At 36.3% G+C, this 17436-nt stretch overlaps 1 protein-coding gene across 1 annotated transcript in view; it reads left to right on the top strand.

Moving 5' to 3' along the window:
- LOC115451677 overlaps positions 1–17436 on the top strand; it is a 39795-nt gene continuing 22359 nt past the window's right edge. The window contains exon 1 of the mRNA XM_030180044.2: positions 1–269. The gene's annotated coding sequence lies outside the window, so the exon portion shown is untranslated. The remainder of the gene's footprint in view (positions 270–17436) is intronic.

Below are 17436 nucleotides of genomic sequence, written 5' to 3'. Positions count from 1 at the left end.
TATTCGTATCAGCTGACAACCAAAGCAAAACAGTCGGTGCGCGACCATCTTGTCAAAACTCTGAGTCGGTGACAACAAATAAATATTGTAAAATGTCCTAAATCGTTGTTAATGACATAACGTTGATATTGTATTTAATGGACTATCGTGTATTTTACATGTCGGTGTTGTTAACAGTTCGTTTATTATACATTTTGCTCAATATTTCGGGCTTGTGTTGCGTCAAGTGACGTCATGTGTATGAAACACGTATCGCGGCTGACGAGTTTGTAAGTATTTTCTTTTATTTCTGTGTTAATTTAACGTTATTAACGCTGGTGATGAGTGGTTTTCCATATGGCATCGGCACATGTTTCATTCATGATTTGATTGGGAAGTTTGTGTCGCGTTAGCGAACGCCATACGCGAGCGCTTGCGAATGCCCTTGAAAATATTATGCAGCAAAAATCTGTATGGCGAGTTCGCGTATGGTGGTCAGTTGTTGATGAAACAGACGGACTTTCTGTTCCATCGGTGATGAGGGCCACGGAGGCACCGCGACGGCCCCCGGCACTCGCATGGCAACAGACGCTAGGTGCGCGCACTTCACTAAAATTGGAACACTCTCGAGTGTAGAAAAGAAAGTATTCTTTTGATCATCGAAAGTGTCTATATGAAAATGGATGAAACTATGCGTGGCATCAATAACAATAAGTACAGTTTAATCATAATCTGCATCCGCGAGTGCAGTGGGCGCAGTGCACACACGGCACGTTCTCAATAAATATGTAGGTAGCTAGCTGAATGTAATTAGTTCGACGAGATGCTTGTTTTTATGTATCGTTTTCGTGATGAATGTTTGAATGATACGTCACGTTACATACCAATATTTTTACCTATAAGTACTGTGCTTTATATGTGTTTGTTTACTTGTTACCAACAGCCAATTATCTTTCGCACTCGGGGATATACAAGCGCGATTGTATAGCGTATTGCTAATTTATGTAAAATTTGCATTTTTTATCACGATATGGTAGTTTTTCCTACTGACAACATTGAGTAATAGCGAAGTGGATTGATTCTTAGCGAATTGTGTTAGTATTTGTACAGAAAACGTAGTAAATCGGTATTTGTGCGCGAAGTACGTTGCATCTTCCGCAATAGAATATGTACAGTGACCGATTTCCAGAATTATCTGCCAAGTTATCCGATCAAATCCAATTTACAAGCTGCGGTTTTTAAAATGGCGTCCGTACTTTTTGCCGTGTTATTGAAGATTGATGTTTATTCATTTTCCCGCATACTTTTTAAGGTTGGTTGCGCGACCTTGGATTTCTTTTTAGCCTGCAATCATTTACAAAATTGGTAGTTATTTTTGCGTATAAATTGGCAACATTCGACTGATAGCTGGTGTTTGTGTGGGCATTAGGTAGTGATAAAACATTGTACACAAACATTTATAACCGATTTAGCTATAAAATTGTAGGCAAGTTATTTTTAAATGTCAAATATTTTTTCCCTAAATTACATTGCGAATATTTTTCTTTTTGTCGATTAAGACAAAACTTTATTCACTTTATTTCAACGGGTTTTATTTTTAATATAACTGAATACGATATCTTATAGGACAAGATCATCATTTTAAAGCCACTTTTTGTAACCAATATTACAATGAATGTAATAGCACAAACAGTACCAAGTCAACATAATTATTTTTAACGACATGATAACCGCCCTCGGCTCAAATTCTCTATGACTAACCGCGTTTCTTCAAGATTACGAGACAAGGAATCTCTTATAAGATGCTAAGGATTTACATTCTTTAACCCTATCTCAAAATGCCCACGTACGGCTCCTATTTACTTACAATACTTGATATTTTTTTTTAATTATATGCCAGTATTGGCGTGGTACGTGCGTTGTAAACATTCCATGTGTTTTAAATTTCAAATTGTTGATAAACTGAATTATGTCGAATTCGTATCCACTCATGCTCTTACTGGAGGAAAACGTAACGAGGATAATTATTTAGTTAATTTTTGAATAGTTTTATCAAAAATATGTAAGTCATTTAAATTCAAATAAAAGTGAATCGTCAATATCCGTTCAAATACCAAAGTTTGAAATCTTTTGAAAGCGTTTGAAATCTAGTGGAAGGGGTAAGTGCCAAAGAACAGAAAGGGATGTGTTGTGACGTCATCTGGAACTCAAGTATGGACGGAAGAGATAGCCAAATTAGAGATAACTCTTCTAGGAAAACATGCTTGCTGAAAATGTAAATTTTAAGCTGTTTTTTACCAATATCTCATAGCCGGTTTATACATACTTTCGGCTTAGACAGTATATTATGACGCGGCTTGTACAATCTCCTTTCTGCCAAAATATTGGAGCAACTGTTCATGCACACATCGAAGCTGTTGTATTGCGCGTAGAATAGAGAAGTGTTTAATATTTATGTGTGTGTTCATATGGACACAAAAAGGGTATATAGTATGTTTTCTGCACTTTCTACGTTTAGCAGTAACATTGAACGTGAAAAAAAATATAATATTTTATTCATCACGTAGGCGAACATAGTTGCACTTATGATAAGTCAAGGTACATGAGAATATTTAATCATTACTTAATTAAATTAGCGTATATAGACAAAGACAATTTATATTGAAAATAAAATAAATGAAAAATATAGTAAATAAAGAAGTCAGCACGGGCTGACAGGAAAGAAGAAAGAAGATAGATTTTTGTTCGCGGGAAGACGCGCCTGGCATGGCGCATCCTTTCTAGATGGTAACTTAATGTTATTTTCTATATGATACGCAGTAGCCAACCTACAGCTTAATTGGACGTAGATATATAGACGTCCCAGTATATTGTGTGAATATTTTTTTTCTTTCTTTTCTTCCTTTCTTCTATAAACAAAATATAAAATAGAATATCAACGAGCAAAAATACGATTTAAACTTCAATGTTCACTATTTCATTCTCATCTCGTCATTTTGTGGGCCGGATCCTTTTTGCGTATTTACGTCGAATTAACGTCGGATTTTTATAAACTTTACCACCTGTATAAGTCCTAAGTCATGTAGCAAATTTGTTATTCGTCAAATAAGCTTTTTTTATTAACATTTCGTGACATTAATGGGTAAACGATTCCGGAGTATTGGGAGAGGCAGTACGGTCGCTTGGGACATCAGGGTCACTGGAGCGTGGCCGCCTTCGTGAATCATCAGGAAATACCGGGAATAACAAAACTTGACAATAACAAAATAATATATCCTACCCTTAGCAAATTACGCGTATACAATTATTTCGAGAAAAACATTTAACGTTTTTTCATGTTTGGTATATACTTAACGGACTGTGGCGAAGATGTACGGTACGACACTGCTTTGAGATCCCGGGTTCGAAGCTCGGATCGGGTGAAATGACTTTTCTGCTCAGTATTAGTCTAAAGTCGTTGAATTTGTAGCCGATGTGACCTCACTGGCTCACCCCCTATCACATCATGGGACGTAACACATATTGCCAAAAGTGGATGTCCTGGTTGAACTTCCGTCTACCCCTTTGGAGATAAAAGGATGTGTGTGTGTGTGTTTTACCACACATAAATGATTTGCTATTTTTTGCACTACGTTATTACAATTCTAAAGGCCTGCGAATTCAACTGAAGACATAGATGATTTTAATTCCCCTTTTGTTGAGAGGGTACTCGATGGACAGTTCCCGTATAAGTAGTGAATATCTCAGCGTAGTAGCTCGTTCCGGAATCTACCAGTTAAATAGTGTAGCGCTGAGAGTGAAGGACATTATTCTGACAATCTTTAAAGAAGACGTATTTCATTATCGATTTTATGCTGATTGTCAACGAACTCTTAATAAAATAATGACCCATTACAAAATTGACAATTTGTGGCAATCGTCAAACAACCAATTTCTGTTTGCGACCTTTTAGTTTTTCACATTTTTTTCATGCTATATGTTTAATTTTTTACCTGTCTTTAATAAGCTCAATGTTATAGCAACTTCAAAAAAAGGGAGCAAACAAAAATTCGTTTTCCGACGACTGCCACAAATTAACAATTTTGAAATGGGTCATTATTTTATTAAGAGTGCCTCAAGCGTAAATTAGACAGTGAACTGATAGTGCCAAAAAGTATGAGTTGCATATAATATTTTTAACATTTTTTAACCAGGATAAATAACTTCCTATCTAGACATAAAATATCTGGAGCAGTTAGTAATTTGACGGTAGATTTCCTATTAAAAAGTTATGAAATCTGTATAGAGGTTTGTATCGGCCACGGCCTTGAGCTCAGGCGCAAGGCCAGACACTAAATTATACCAGTGACCTAGTAATGGCCTAGCAATAGCCGAGTATGGATGTAGACGGTGTTGCACTTCTGTTTCAGATAGGCTTTTTTACTGTGGTTGGCATGTTTTTTATAGGGGTGAATAATTTGTATTTGTAGAAGTAAACGATGTAAGCACTGGACACAGTTGTATGTAATTTGGCACACGGATCGTATTCTAGTTTTTTTAAATACGTGCACGTCAATGTGACTCCATTGCACTTGATGGTCATTGTAATAGGGTCCAATAGACTAACGACTGACGAGAGATGATTAACCCTCGGCAGTCGACAAAATTATGCCGGCCTGTTAGAACCGGATATACACAGGCTCATCCCGGAATGACACTAACGGGGGCTGTTATGGCGGATTTTAAGACCTTGTTTACGGCGTTCGCTGTCAGAGCGGATATAAAATATATCCTACCACCAGCAAAAAGTAGAGTAAAGTATAGGCTACATTTTATCTTTCTAAAAGTATGCTGTAGCACTATCATACTGCCAAAGGTCTTTTACGCGGCAGAAACTTTAAGTCACAACTATAAAGTCTTTGATATTTATATGTAATGAAAAATTCAAAATATGGAGCAGCAAGCGTACTGCGACGATTTAGCGAAAATTCGCCCCAACTCGTCTATTTGTAGCAGTTTCAACACTTCCGTGCAATGAATCACTGCTCCCGGGTTAGCTTAACACAATCGACGAGCGTAACGCGCTTCGGACAATTTGTCCATAACACCGGACTTTATGACCCACCTACTAGTGGCGGAAGGTGAAATTTTCCAAAAGGAAATCCGACACAACATATAAGTACTAATATACTAACGTGAATGCGGTCTGCGATTCGATTCTACAAAATCTACATCAAGGGAAGCCGACAGGAATATGGTAGTATGAACCCTTAGCTCCTACCACCTACAAAAGTATCCACCCTGTATATGTATAGGGTCTATATTGACTAGATAATCTGTCCAAGTTGTGACTAACTTCATGGTATTAAAATTTAAGATAGCGCGGGATAGTAGGCATTACATATTTCTGAGTTGACTGATTTATTACTACTGCTTGACCGGTTAAAATCAAAAATAGTGGTACGTAGACAGACATCTGCAAAGGATTTTGGAATGCCAACGAGATTCTATGGCCTGATCCAAATGGCACTTCCTACTGTAATTTTAGGATTCTATGCAACAGCCCATCTGTAAGGATCGTCCTTAACTTCTAAAGCGTAAGGTTGACTGTCGCAAAAATGCAAGTTTTAAATTTTCGCGCAGCTCCAACCAAGTAACCACCTCATCGTAAAACATTTAATCCTCGCGACACAAATACATAATTATCCAGACAGTTTATCCGACGTCATGTTAATTCGTGTCTAAAAATAGATAGTAGATGGGGGAAAACATCGTGTTTATAGGGAAGACACGTAAGTCTGTTCCGGTGGCGCGCTTCGATCACTACTACTATCAAATATGATTGCGACTGGCTTATCGTCGCTCTTGTATGGGTACACATACTTAAGATCGCGTTTTTTTTTAGATGTACGTGCTGAGAAAGCGTCACTATATATCCAGAAACACTATATATGCCTAAAACATGAAATTACAAAGTTTTGCGTGACAATGCATTGCGTTTACCACTCCGAGATTACAGTAACATCCCAATGTTAAATTGTATTTACAATGTTATGAGGCGAGTGCGCCCGGACGAAAGGCGTCGGCAATTTTAAACTTTCTTTAGTTTTGTTTAGCTTTGGTAATCTAACAGCATTTTCAACACTTCTCAGCATCTCAATATTAACCCATCACCGCACTCATAAGTCTATGCATTGCAAAGGCTGTTATGCGGAAAGCACCGAGATACAGAAATCAGCAATGCTCCGTACTTAGCTACGTAAGTTGTGAATATGGGCCAAACAAACTTACTAATTACACTGGCTGCAATGTCCTTCAAACGGTTCTCATACTACTTTATGGCGTGTAGACGTTGCTATGGAAACTATCCAGACAGACTGCCTCGCGCCAGACAGTTAGCAGTTGGTATTTTTTTTTTGTTAGGATAACCTAAGATTTTTAATTATTTATCACTGTTAAGAAAACATTTTAGCATTTCGGGCAGCTCTTGCGTGTTTTATTTCTTGTTTAAATATTTTGTCGTGCAAATAACCAAGATTTTACTGTTGTTAGGTCTTATGGTTGAAAATTTGAAATTAATAAAATCTCAATGGCTACTTAGTTGAAGACCAAGAATTTAAAGGCCACGAGTTCAACTGCCACGGAGCCAAATATTGATCAAACCGGAAATATTTGTGCTGTTCCTCTTGTATTGCCAATGCGTTTGAAATTTGTACTCGCGACACTATTTATTAGGCTAGTCTAGTAACCAACAAATATAACCACCAATCATACGGAAATTATTTTGAAGACATCCATACATTCGTGCCACTAGTCATCTCAAGCTATTTTATTTAATTTAAATCAATATCGGTTTAGTATTTTTTGAGTTTATCCATTACAAACAAATACAAAAAATAAATATTAATTAAACTTATATTAGTTCAGGATCCCCTAGGGTTAGTCACTTTTCACCATGTATATTCTGGGCCATGATGTGATAGGGGGCGAGCCTATCGCCAAAATTGGGAATATTCCAGACTACGGACTGGTACTGAGTAAAAAATATCACTCAGTCCAACCTGGGATTCGAACTCTGAGTCTCAGAGCGATGATCGTACCACGCGCGCAATACAACTATGCCACCGTGGCGGTCTGTCGTCAGTCAGACGAATACCAGTGAGGAAGATATAGAGTTCACTGTTGGTAGGTCTCTCATATGTGAGAATCCGCCTGGGTAGGTACCACCGAAATGTCAATTTCTGCCGCCAATCAGCAGTGTTTAGTCACTGTTGTGTTTCGGTTTAAAGGACATTGTAGCCAGTGTAACTACTCGACATAATAAGACTTAACGCCTCATGTCTCAGAATGGCGAGCGCAGTGGAATACCAAACAGTACTTTGTTATCCAAGGTGTTGGGTGGTGTTTTTACTGTTTTTGGGCCGTCGTATCGCTTACCATCAGGCGAACGGTAAGCTCGTTTCGTCATTCAAAACAATAAGAAAGAGTAAACAGTCCTCACTTACGCTTATGGATAATTTGTATCCCCAATTACTCAGTTACTGTGCATACTCAGCTGAATCTTGATGTGTTCCGGCATCACATGAGATTCAGGTTTGTGTCGCGCAAGGTTGGCAACTTTCCACAAAACTCGCGTTAACAGTAAACACACTACGTACTTTCATACCTAGTACATAATCTGATTGTCCCACTGCTGGACACGGGCTTCTTCTAGGGGTTAGGTGTTGCACCCGTCACGCTAATTTAAATTCTAATGCACGTAGACTTTAAATACATTTGACATTGTTAAAGAATAGAAATACTTATCTCGGGCCCCTATTTTTATAAAAATATATCTATCTATCTACTCATATACATAACATATTATAAAGCAAAGTTTCCTTTTCTGTCTGTCTGTGTGTTATCGATTTTCTCAAAATCCACTAAAAGGATCTTTATAAAATTTAGTATGGAGATAGTTTAAGACCCTGGGAAGGCTTCTTTCTAACCCGGGAAATTAATTATGGGACTTTTATCCCGGAAAACTCCTTCACGCGGGCAAAGTCGCGAGCAAGAGCTATTATTATAATGAGTAGTCAAGAACATATTTCAGCAAAATCTCCAGACATATTCACGATTTACTCCGCGGTCAGCAATTTAAATGATAGGGCTGCGAATGAGTCCCTAATGAGTACAGTTCGCAATACAAGCGGGGCTGAGTACCCTTCAGTAATCTCATGCCCCCCACGGATAGGCATTGGGCGGTCCACGTCGCCACCCCACCACTTATTTTTTTTAATTTTAGCGTGTCATTGTTACATGAATTTTCTTTTACAAATGTTTGTGATAGGAACATTGCCAGTATAATCTGATGTTTCATATGCAGGTTTGACAATGAAAAGTATGTTTATATATCATTCATGTATGTTAGAACATATATGTTGTCGGATTCCTCTTTGGAATATTTCACCATTCGCCATGCTTCGTATAAGTGAAAATTTTCAAAATCTGTTTAGTAGTTGCTGAGATCAGCGCGTTCAAATAAACTTTATAAGTATAGATACGATCAAAATGTTTAGATCTTTGACGGTCAGTAGAATTATGCCGTTCTTATTCACCGTACACTAACTGTTGAACACTTGTTCAAATGAGCCGTATGACTGGTGTTTTTACAGTGTACGATGGTATCTAGTGCGGTAAATAAAGTTTTATATATTTTTTTATCTTTATTGAAGGAACTTGGTCGTAACTTCATGCTATGTCACTCAGTAAGGCCTCTTTCACCGGTGTTCACTCACTATTCACGTTTTCAAAATATTTTTTTAATAAAACCCTAGCTCAGTTACAAACTATAATGGCCACATTGAAACTCAAAGTATACTAATAAAGCGACAGATTTGCCATAACGCGCCATCTGCAGTCTCGATATTTATTTTTTATTTATACATATACAACACACACACACCATAACAGATAAAATACTAATGCAATGTTCTATAGATAAAGAAATTAATTATTTATCTTAACAATTGGTTTCATTACACCTAAGGGTCATTTCTGTGAATTCCCTCAGGTTGCACATAGATATATCCAAGTTCTAGGATGTAATATTGTTCCGTGTGGGATTATTTCATTTTCTACTTTCAAAATATTAGTATTTTCGTTCGTGCTAGTTGAAATACGTCATCTCTTTTACATGACGTATCAATATCATCAATGTGTTTGTGGCGGACACGTCAATGTTTATGTGTGTGTGCGCGTATTAAACACTTTTTTTGTTTACTTTGTAGGGGTGTATTTTTTAAATATTATTGGCTGAGCTTTAAAAAAATGTAATAATCATAATCATTTATTTATCTATATATATATATAAATGAATCCCTATTTCCCTTGGTTACGTTATCACGGGTGAACGTCTGGACCGATTTCACTATTTTTTGTTGTTGTTGTGTTTGTTATTGTCAGGAGAAGGTTCTTATGAAAGAAAAAAAAAAATAATGCGCAGAAAATTAGAGGATTAAGAAGGTTTAGCGAAAATATTAATTTTATATAAGTGTCAATTGTTTGAAATAACTGTCAGCGATTGACAGAATGCGCGCTGCAAATTCATAGTTAAGACGGGACAACGTCTGTCGGGTCAACTAGTTTGTTAATAATTGTTGTATCGAGTACTTATTACCCTATACTAGACCTAGTTTAGTTCGCCCTGTACTGTGCTAGATAATTTTCATCCCTTGATGTGTGTAGGGGCGGAAGTTAACTCTGCGAATCGGGACACTAATTAGCCACCTGCCTGCCCCTTTGAAGGTACGGGCGAACGCGTTATACTTCATAATTACCATCATATTTGCATATAAATTGTAGTGGTATTCATGATTAAAGTTTTTTTATGTTATTTCGATATTAACTATAAACGTTAAGATGATTTCAAATTGTATATGCAATTTCGAAAAGAGCACTTGTCTAAAAATGTAAAAAGTTTAGGAAATAGAAAAGCTTATTATTTTCTAAAGTAGTATAAATTTTATAAAATTTATTTTTGGGTTCAATTAGCAATAAAAAATGACAGAAGTTTTGGTGTTATTTGATAATATATACACATTTCTAGATATTTTATATGTATAAGATTTGTCCTTTTAGAAATTGCGTATGAATTACATCTTTGGGGGAAAATTGAAGTCTTCGTAGCGTAATCCGTCTTGAACTCTAAGACGGCACGCAACAGCACTTCTAACCAAATCATACCGGCAGATTAAGTCAAAAAACTGTTTATCGACATCGGTTATTAGCAAGCATCATTATTACGAATAAATGACAAGGTCTCGACAAATGCAAGTATCAAAAATAGACAGTATTTTATAATAACTATCGGATATAACGTCTATATTAGATGATCCCTTCATGTCGATGTAACCGGTTTTTATAATAATAACTTTTAAGAAAATAGTAGTTTGAAATAGTTTTACGATTTGCTCAATTGTCTACCATTACAAAAGGAAGTAACGACTTTAAAGCACAAAGGAACTGCAAAGCACATTGTTGCGTTCTTTCTAAATTACAACAACCGGATATCTTTTCTGTGGCCGGTGATACTTATCGCACACCGATATCGCCTACCAAACGAGTATTCACTGTGTGGCTCCTGGTGTATATAAAAAAAAAAACGTAGTTCGGCTGAGAGCAAGAAGAGACAAAGTTATTAAAACCATAGGCAAAAGAAAATAAAATACATAGGCAGCATTCCGTTCATAAGTTTAGCAGGAGATGTCGCTAGTAGTAGGCACATATCTATATTTTGATATTTACAATACTTCCAGAAACTAAAGTACTATACTTTGTGTATGAACTGGTTTTAGTAATAAAATTTTGACATTGTGCCTTTCCAGGATAAAAAATCTTGCAAGTGGTTTTGCGGTGAGATATTTTGCAGTATCTAAAATTTATTTCAACATATGTGTCGATATACAAAATATTAAAAAAAAAAATGGATTTGTATTATAATAATATTAAACCCAATACTGTTAATGAATAAACAGCACTGAAATAAAACTATTTACGGATTTTGTCATTATTATTTACGTTTCGAAGACTTTATTTTTATTTTAAATAACTAAGTTTTCTTTCTATATCTAACATTCCCGTAAACATAAGAAATCATTATGAATAAATAGCATCCGACAATGTTTCATTTCGCTTCGCATCCAGTCTCGATGTGCGCTAACCTTTATACATAGTGCATACTAAACATAATATTATCTCCGTTTTATTTAAAAACATTTTTAATTACTTGATCGCGCTAATCTCAGGAACTACCAAACCGACTGTAAAATTCTTTTTCAATAATAGGAAGCTACGGTACTCCCGAGTGCTCTAGGCACATTTCATTCATTCATTCATTTCAGCCGGGAATCGTCCACTGCTGGACATAGGCCTCCGGCGACCCTCACCAGATCATCCGTCCACAAGGCACAATCCCGAGAATAAATTTATCCCGGAAAACCCTCCACGCGGGCAGAAGCTATTGATAAAATATGAACAAAGTAAAACATTTAATGCTATCTCATAATTCCTAATGCTTATTAATTAATAATGATTAATTAATTACGCATACAATTAATTTAATTATAGTAATTACACAACTCGGTGACCGGAGAGCAAGAAGGTACAATCTAACGGAATTTGAAACAAAGATGGCGTTTGGCAATTTTTGTTTTTCAGAAAATAAATGGCATTTTGTAGATTTTAAGGTCCACTAGCTTTTGCTGGCGGTTTCGCCTGCATGAAAAACTTTTTCCAGGAAGAAGTCGTGCTATTTATTTTGTTGGGATAAGTACCTTATGTCCTTCCCAGGGTCTCAAACTATCTCCATTTCAAATTTAATCGAAATTGTTTCACTGGTTTCGTGAATATTTAACAGATAGACGGACACAGTTACATTGGCATTTATAAGTATGGATAACATTATGATAATGTAAGACTATAACCGTTCATGATTTAAGCCTCACTTACTAGCAATTATTGCTAGCAATAAACGTTTCTTGAATATCAGTCAAAAGACTCATATACGTCAATGCGATAAGTCTATCGCGATGTCATTCTCATACATAACGTTAGCGTTAATTATTGTAGAAAGGCATCTTCGTTACGCCCTCTAGACATTAAATCCACAGACGAACTACAGTAAACCTACAGTTACTACGTGTTACATGTCTAGCTAACAGATCAGGTCCCAAAGGTAATCCCTAATTATATTGTTTGATCGATACGAAACTAACGTCCCAATTAACTGAGTAAACAATATATAAATGTGTAATCTAAAACTAGGTCATATTTAGTAGGTCTTTGTCAGAGTCCGTCTGGGCAGGTGTGATAGTCCCTTACCCTGTTAGAGTAGTGCGCATGCGCTGTTAAGGTCTAAGGTTCGCACCCAGCGAAGTAACGGCATTATGAGATTAAAAATTTACGGTGTTATAAAAATTTCGCAAAGCTATGCTTAGTTAAAACACAAATTTACTCGATCAGCTGTAAGTCAAAACCCGCCCTATTGCCTCCTAATAAGGTTTAAAGTAGGAACCCGTGATGTTTTTAACAGCTATTTAAGCTATTCTTAACGCTATAAGTTTATAAGTAAGACTGTTAGTGTCTCAATGTGGCTAATAAGTATTATTGGGTTATGTAAAAAATATGCTGCTTACTGCTGAGTTCGTCTCATCTATTGCTAAAAGGGTTTAGACCTTAGTCCACCATGCGGGCCTAGTGTGGGTTAGCAAACTTCACATACCTAAGAAATTTTTCTAAAGATTTCTCAGGCGTGAAGGTTTCTTCACAAAAAAAGGTAGAGAGAAAACAAAAGGTAGAGGTGTGTGCCTTGAATTTTGAAACTGCGGACCTTCGTCTCCCCATATTAATTTCTATTAATTAAATCTATATATCGTAGGTCAGTTTTTGTCTACAACAGAATGGCCCGGCCCCACTAGAGTGGTACTATTGTCTCGGCAAACCTTTGTGAAGTGGCAACCGTTTTTCAGGTTAACTGAAATTTCTTTATGATCAACCGCCTTCTGGAAACTAGATTTTAGTAAAACATACGCCCCATGTTTTCTAAATTAGTTTTCAAAAAATAATGAGGCGTGACCAAATTAACTGAAAACAAAAACTAAGACAAATTTGATAAACCTAAAAGGGAAGCTGCTAAGAACGGCAAACGGACAGTAAATTGTAAATACTGTAACTAATAGAAACGCACACCTATATTTATGGACATCCTTTCTTTAAATGCTTTATACGAATTCCAAAATTCGACATAGCTGAAAGCAGTAACAATTTTTCCATGTAACTGATTCGAATAGTTCGCTTTAAAAATACCATTTTCTAGCCTGGAATGTGTTGTCGAAACTAAACGGATTTACGTAGCCGATGACAGTGACGGCATTCTCGCGCGCATTTAACAATTCAATTTGCTTATAAATTAAAGCGAAAAATAAAATTTATTTGCATTATGTGGTTTTGTTGGGTCTTTCTGTTCAGTAAGAACCTGAAGTCTGGTACTGTGGCCGGTACAATAAATGTAAAGGGGGTATGAAGAAATTCTTGCATAACCTGTCTATGGAAAAAGGCGTTATGCATGTTACAATGATGTTATATTAATTTATACGCTCATTAATCTGATGCAAGAGTATTCTATGACACGAAATCTTGGGTTCATTCAGGACATCTCAGAATATGTTTATATTATGCTAATTTTGGTATCTTTAAAATCATGATGTCCCATTGCGGGATACGACACTGTGACCTCTTATTTTGCAACTGGCTACTCGCCAATTGAGCAGTTTGAAAACTATCACTACACCCGATACTATAGCTTATTATTGGGATTATAAAGAACTCATTTATCTTAGTTTCCTTTTGAAGCTGTCTCGAAAAAAACGGAACCTGTAATTTTCAGTTGCTTAAAATTCACATTCATATTACTCTCAGTGGCAGCGATAGCATAGTTGGTTGTGGAATGGACTGCTGAGACGAATATCCCTGGTTCAATACAGTTCAATACAGGGCTGATATTATTTGTTTATTTATTTATTTACACTCAGTTGATAATTATAATAATTATTTTTGTATATTTTTTATTCGTTTTGGATCATAGATAGGTTTTAGCTCGTGTGTTTTCTAAATGTCTGTTTCCTAAACACAGTGATATTATTTAAATGAAAATTAGATACGAACAACTCATATAAATATATGTGATGTATTAAAAATATTTTAATATTAAAGATAAACACCCACAAAACACCCAATGACAGTAAAGAATCCAACCCCGCAATGAGTGGTGACGAGGAAACTTATTGAAGAATAATGAATGAATGATGGACCGGATGAACTGATTGCTCGTGAATAAGGGAACATTACTATTATATGGTCGATGCTCTTTTCAATGTGTATATTTGACTCAACCCAGTAATTTAGCAAGTATTCCTTCCTTAGTTGATTTTTAAAACGTGTGCTTATTTTATTGAAATGTTTTTATGATTGGATGTTTTTAAGAAGTTAACTCAAAAACCGTTGCATGGATTTGAATGAAATTTGGTAGACAGATAGCTAAAATTCTGGAGTAACATAAAGCTACTCTTTTAGTCTCATAAGATCGCTATGATGTGATTGCGAACGATGTTTCACGTATGCAGAATCCCGATCAAAATCTAAAACATTTAGAAAAGTTATATTATTGATCCCATCTAATGCCATCTTGAACCCATATACCCTATCAACTATCACACTAGTACACACATTACTGCTAAGCCCTGTGAGTCAAATGTCAGATGACGTAGCAGTCATTATTATAGTCGAATTATGACCTTGTATTTTATCTAAGTGGCTTAAGTTCCGGGGATTCCCGCATTAGTGTTGATAGATATAGCGTTAGCCAATGAACGTAGATTTCCTGTTTTCTGTGACGTTAGGAAGGTCGCTAAAATACCTTTATCATTGTTTTAATCACTGATACATATGAAAAGGATTGCCAATTTGGGGAGAACAAAATAAAAATTACAGTACAATCGAGGGATTCCCCGTAAATCATAAACGTAAAAGATTGCTTATTTTGGGAGAGTTTGATTAAAATAAAATACCAATGTGACGTAACGCATTGTATGAACCCCCATCTCTGTAACACATCGTAACGTTTCACAAAACCCCCCAAATTGCGTTACATGATACTTGAACGCCCCTTCATCTAGAAAGCGAGGTTTAAATTAGCAATAAAACTTGCAGAAGCTGTATCTGCAAGCAACTTTTTACCTTGTACATCTCGGTTTGCTTATAATAATAATAATAATAATATCAGCCCTGTATTATATACTTGCCCACTGCTGAGCACGGGCCTCCTCTACTACTGAGAGGGATTAGGCCTTAGTCCACCACGCTGGCCTAGTGCGGATTGGTAGACTTCACACACCTTCGAAATTCGTATAGAGAACTTCTCAGATGTGCAGGTTTCCTCACGATGTTTTCCTTCACCGTTAAAGCGAACGATAAATTCACAAAGAATACACACATGATTTTTAGAATAGTCAGAGGTCTGTGCCCTTGGGATTTGAACCTGCGGACATTCGTCTCGGCAGACCGTTCCATACCCAACTAGGCTATCGTCGCTTTCGTCGCGTCGCTTCGGTTTGCTTACTTTTAGAAATTTTAAAGCTTGCACAATTTGCGGCAAGTCAATACAATTTTTGAAATATTGTCTAGCGGAAATAAATCTGGAAGTTTTTCGTCAATTTATTGCTGCAAGAATTTGCTAATCTAAAAGCATGTGTAGTAAGTTGTACGCTTTGTTCTGTATTGCGTTGAATTATGAAAGATGTCGCAAGACAACGCTTGGTATAATATTGTTTATCTGATAAATATTGTTTTATGATTCTCGGTGCGCGATTCCTTCAACCGAAGTATTTCACCATTGATACCCACAGCAAATTAATATTTCCTATTACTCACTTCCTAACAAGTGTATTGAGCCATGAAATTCCTGGTTCCGAGGCCAACAAAATGTTTTTTTTTTCTATGCAAAAATCATATCTGAATGGCCAGAGATTGAAATAGGAGCCGAAATAAACTCGACTCTTAAATTATGGGAAGAACATTCTCTCTTTCTCATTCTCTAACGAAAAATAGGTGAACCAAACGCGCCTCTATATACACCTGTACCTTTGCAGATAAAGAAATGAGCAGTATATGTACACATATCTCAAGCCGTACGCTTTATTCACCAACGCAGACATAACATCGCGTAGTTTTTTCCTTTACAAATCACAAAAACCGTGACAATGTAGGTTTGTATTTCGTCTGCAAATCAACTATTGTCTAAGGACTTCGAGGCTTCGAGCCATGTTCATTGAGCGTGGACGAAAATAAACCGGCCGAGAGTGGACAAGTGTTTTGTAAATAACAGCGGAATCGCTACAGATAAAGATACACGGCGATTTGTGTAAACACGTCACGCGCGGGCCGAGTGCACACTGTATACCGGGATTCCGGTTTGCGTGGCATGCGCTTTTCCGGTTATCGGGATTTTTGACTATCGGTTTTGGCGGTTCATTGGAATATCGGAATAATTGGTTCTTGAGTTGTGCAGTTGACACAATCTTTCCCCCCATGACTGTCGGGTATTGAAATGTTGATGGCAATATCGTCTAGTTCAGAACCCAAGTGTTGGATTATTGATCCAAACCCCTTCAAAGAAAGATAAGTCCGCTTTATTGGAAATTTACAAGCTTTTAAAAATAACCAATACGTTGTAAATGCTAAGGTTATTTTTATATTTCATGTCCGTCTTCATTATACGTGGGAACGTAAACATGACTTTACACTGTTGACCTAATAAAATTCGCCGAACAAATGTCACCCACTAATTGGAATATTGTCGTGTTCATTATTATACTTCGGTATGTATTACAATCCGCGAAAGATGCTAGTAAAGGGTATATTGTTGATGTTTTGTAAGACAAAGATTTAAGATTTATAAGATTTGACAAAAGATCTATGAGAGACTTCAATCTAGTTTTAGGCAAAAAGAATCGAATATGATTTTCAATCTTTAAGTTCCTAAACTTATCACGGTGACTTTTTTTTGGTATCCGTTTTTTTACACATCGTTAGTTTTCACGTAAACACATATTCAGTAAATTCATCACTGTCCAATATCTGTTATTATTGTTGCATTACTATTACACTGCACTCAATATTGTACGAGTCATTTAATTCATAGTCCGTTTGTCGAATCATCGATCCACCAGCATTGTTAATTCAAAGGTTTACGTGACATACTGCACGCTGTTTTCCATGTCTTTTGAGTTATAAAGTTCTTAACCTTTTGTTACAAAGCTGAAATTTCAATTATCTAGTGTTTCGGTAGTGTTTTAGCCCTGTTTGCTTTGTAATTTATTCCGACACTATAAAACTATACTCTCTATATTATGGTATTATATTGGTCATCAGAAAAGGCTTTAT

The sequence above is a fragment of the Manduca sexta genome, chromosome 11 (assembly GCF_014839805.1).
Source record: "Manduca sexta isolate Smith_Timp_Sample1 chromosome 11, JHU_Msex_v1.0, whole genome shotgun sequence".
Taxonomy (NCBI): domain Eukaryota; kingdom Metazoa; phylum Arthropoda; class Insecta; order Lepidoptera; family Sphingidae; genus Manduca; species Manduca sexta.
Note: the sequence above shows the minus strand (reverse complement) of the source record. Positions and strands in the feature narration are given on the sequence as shown.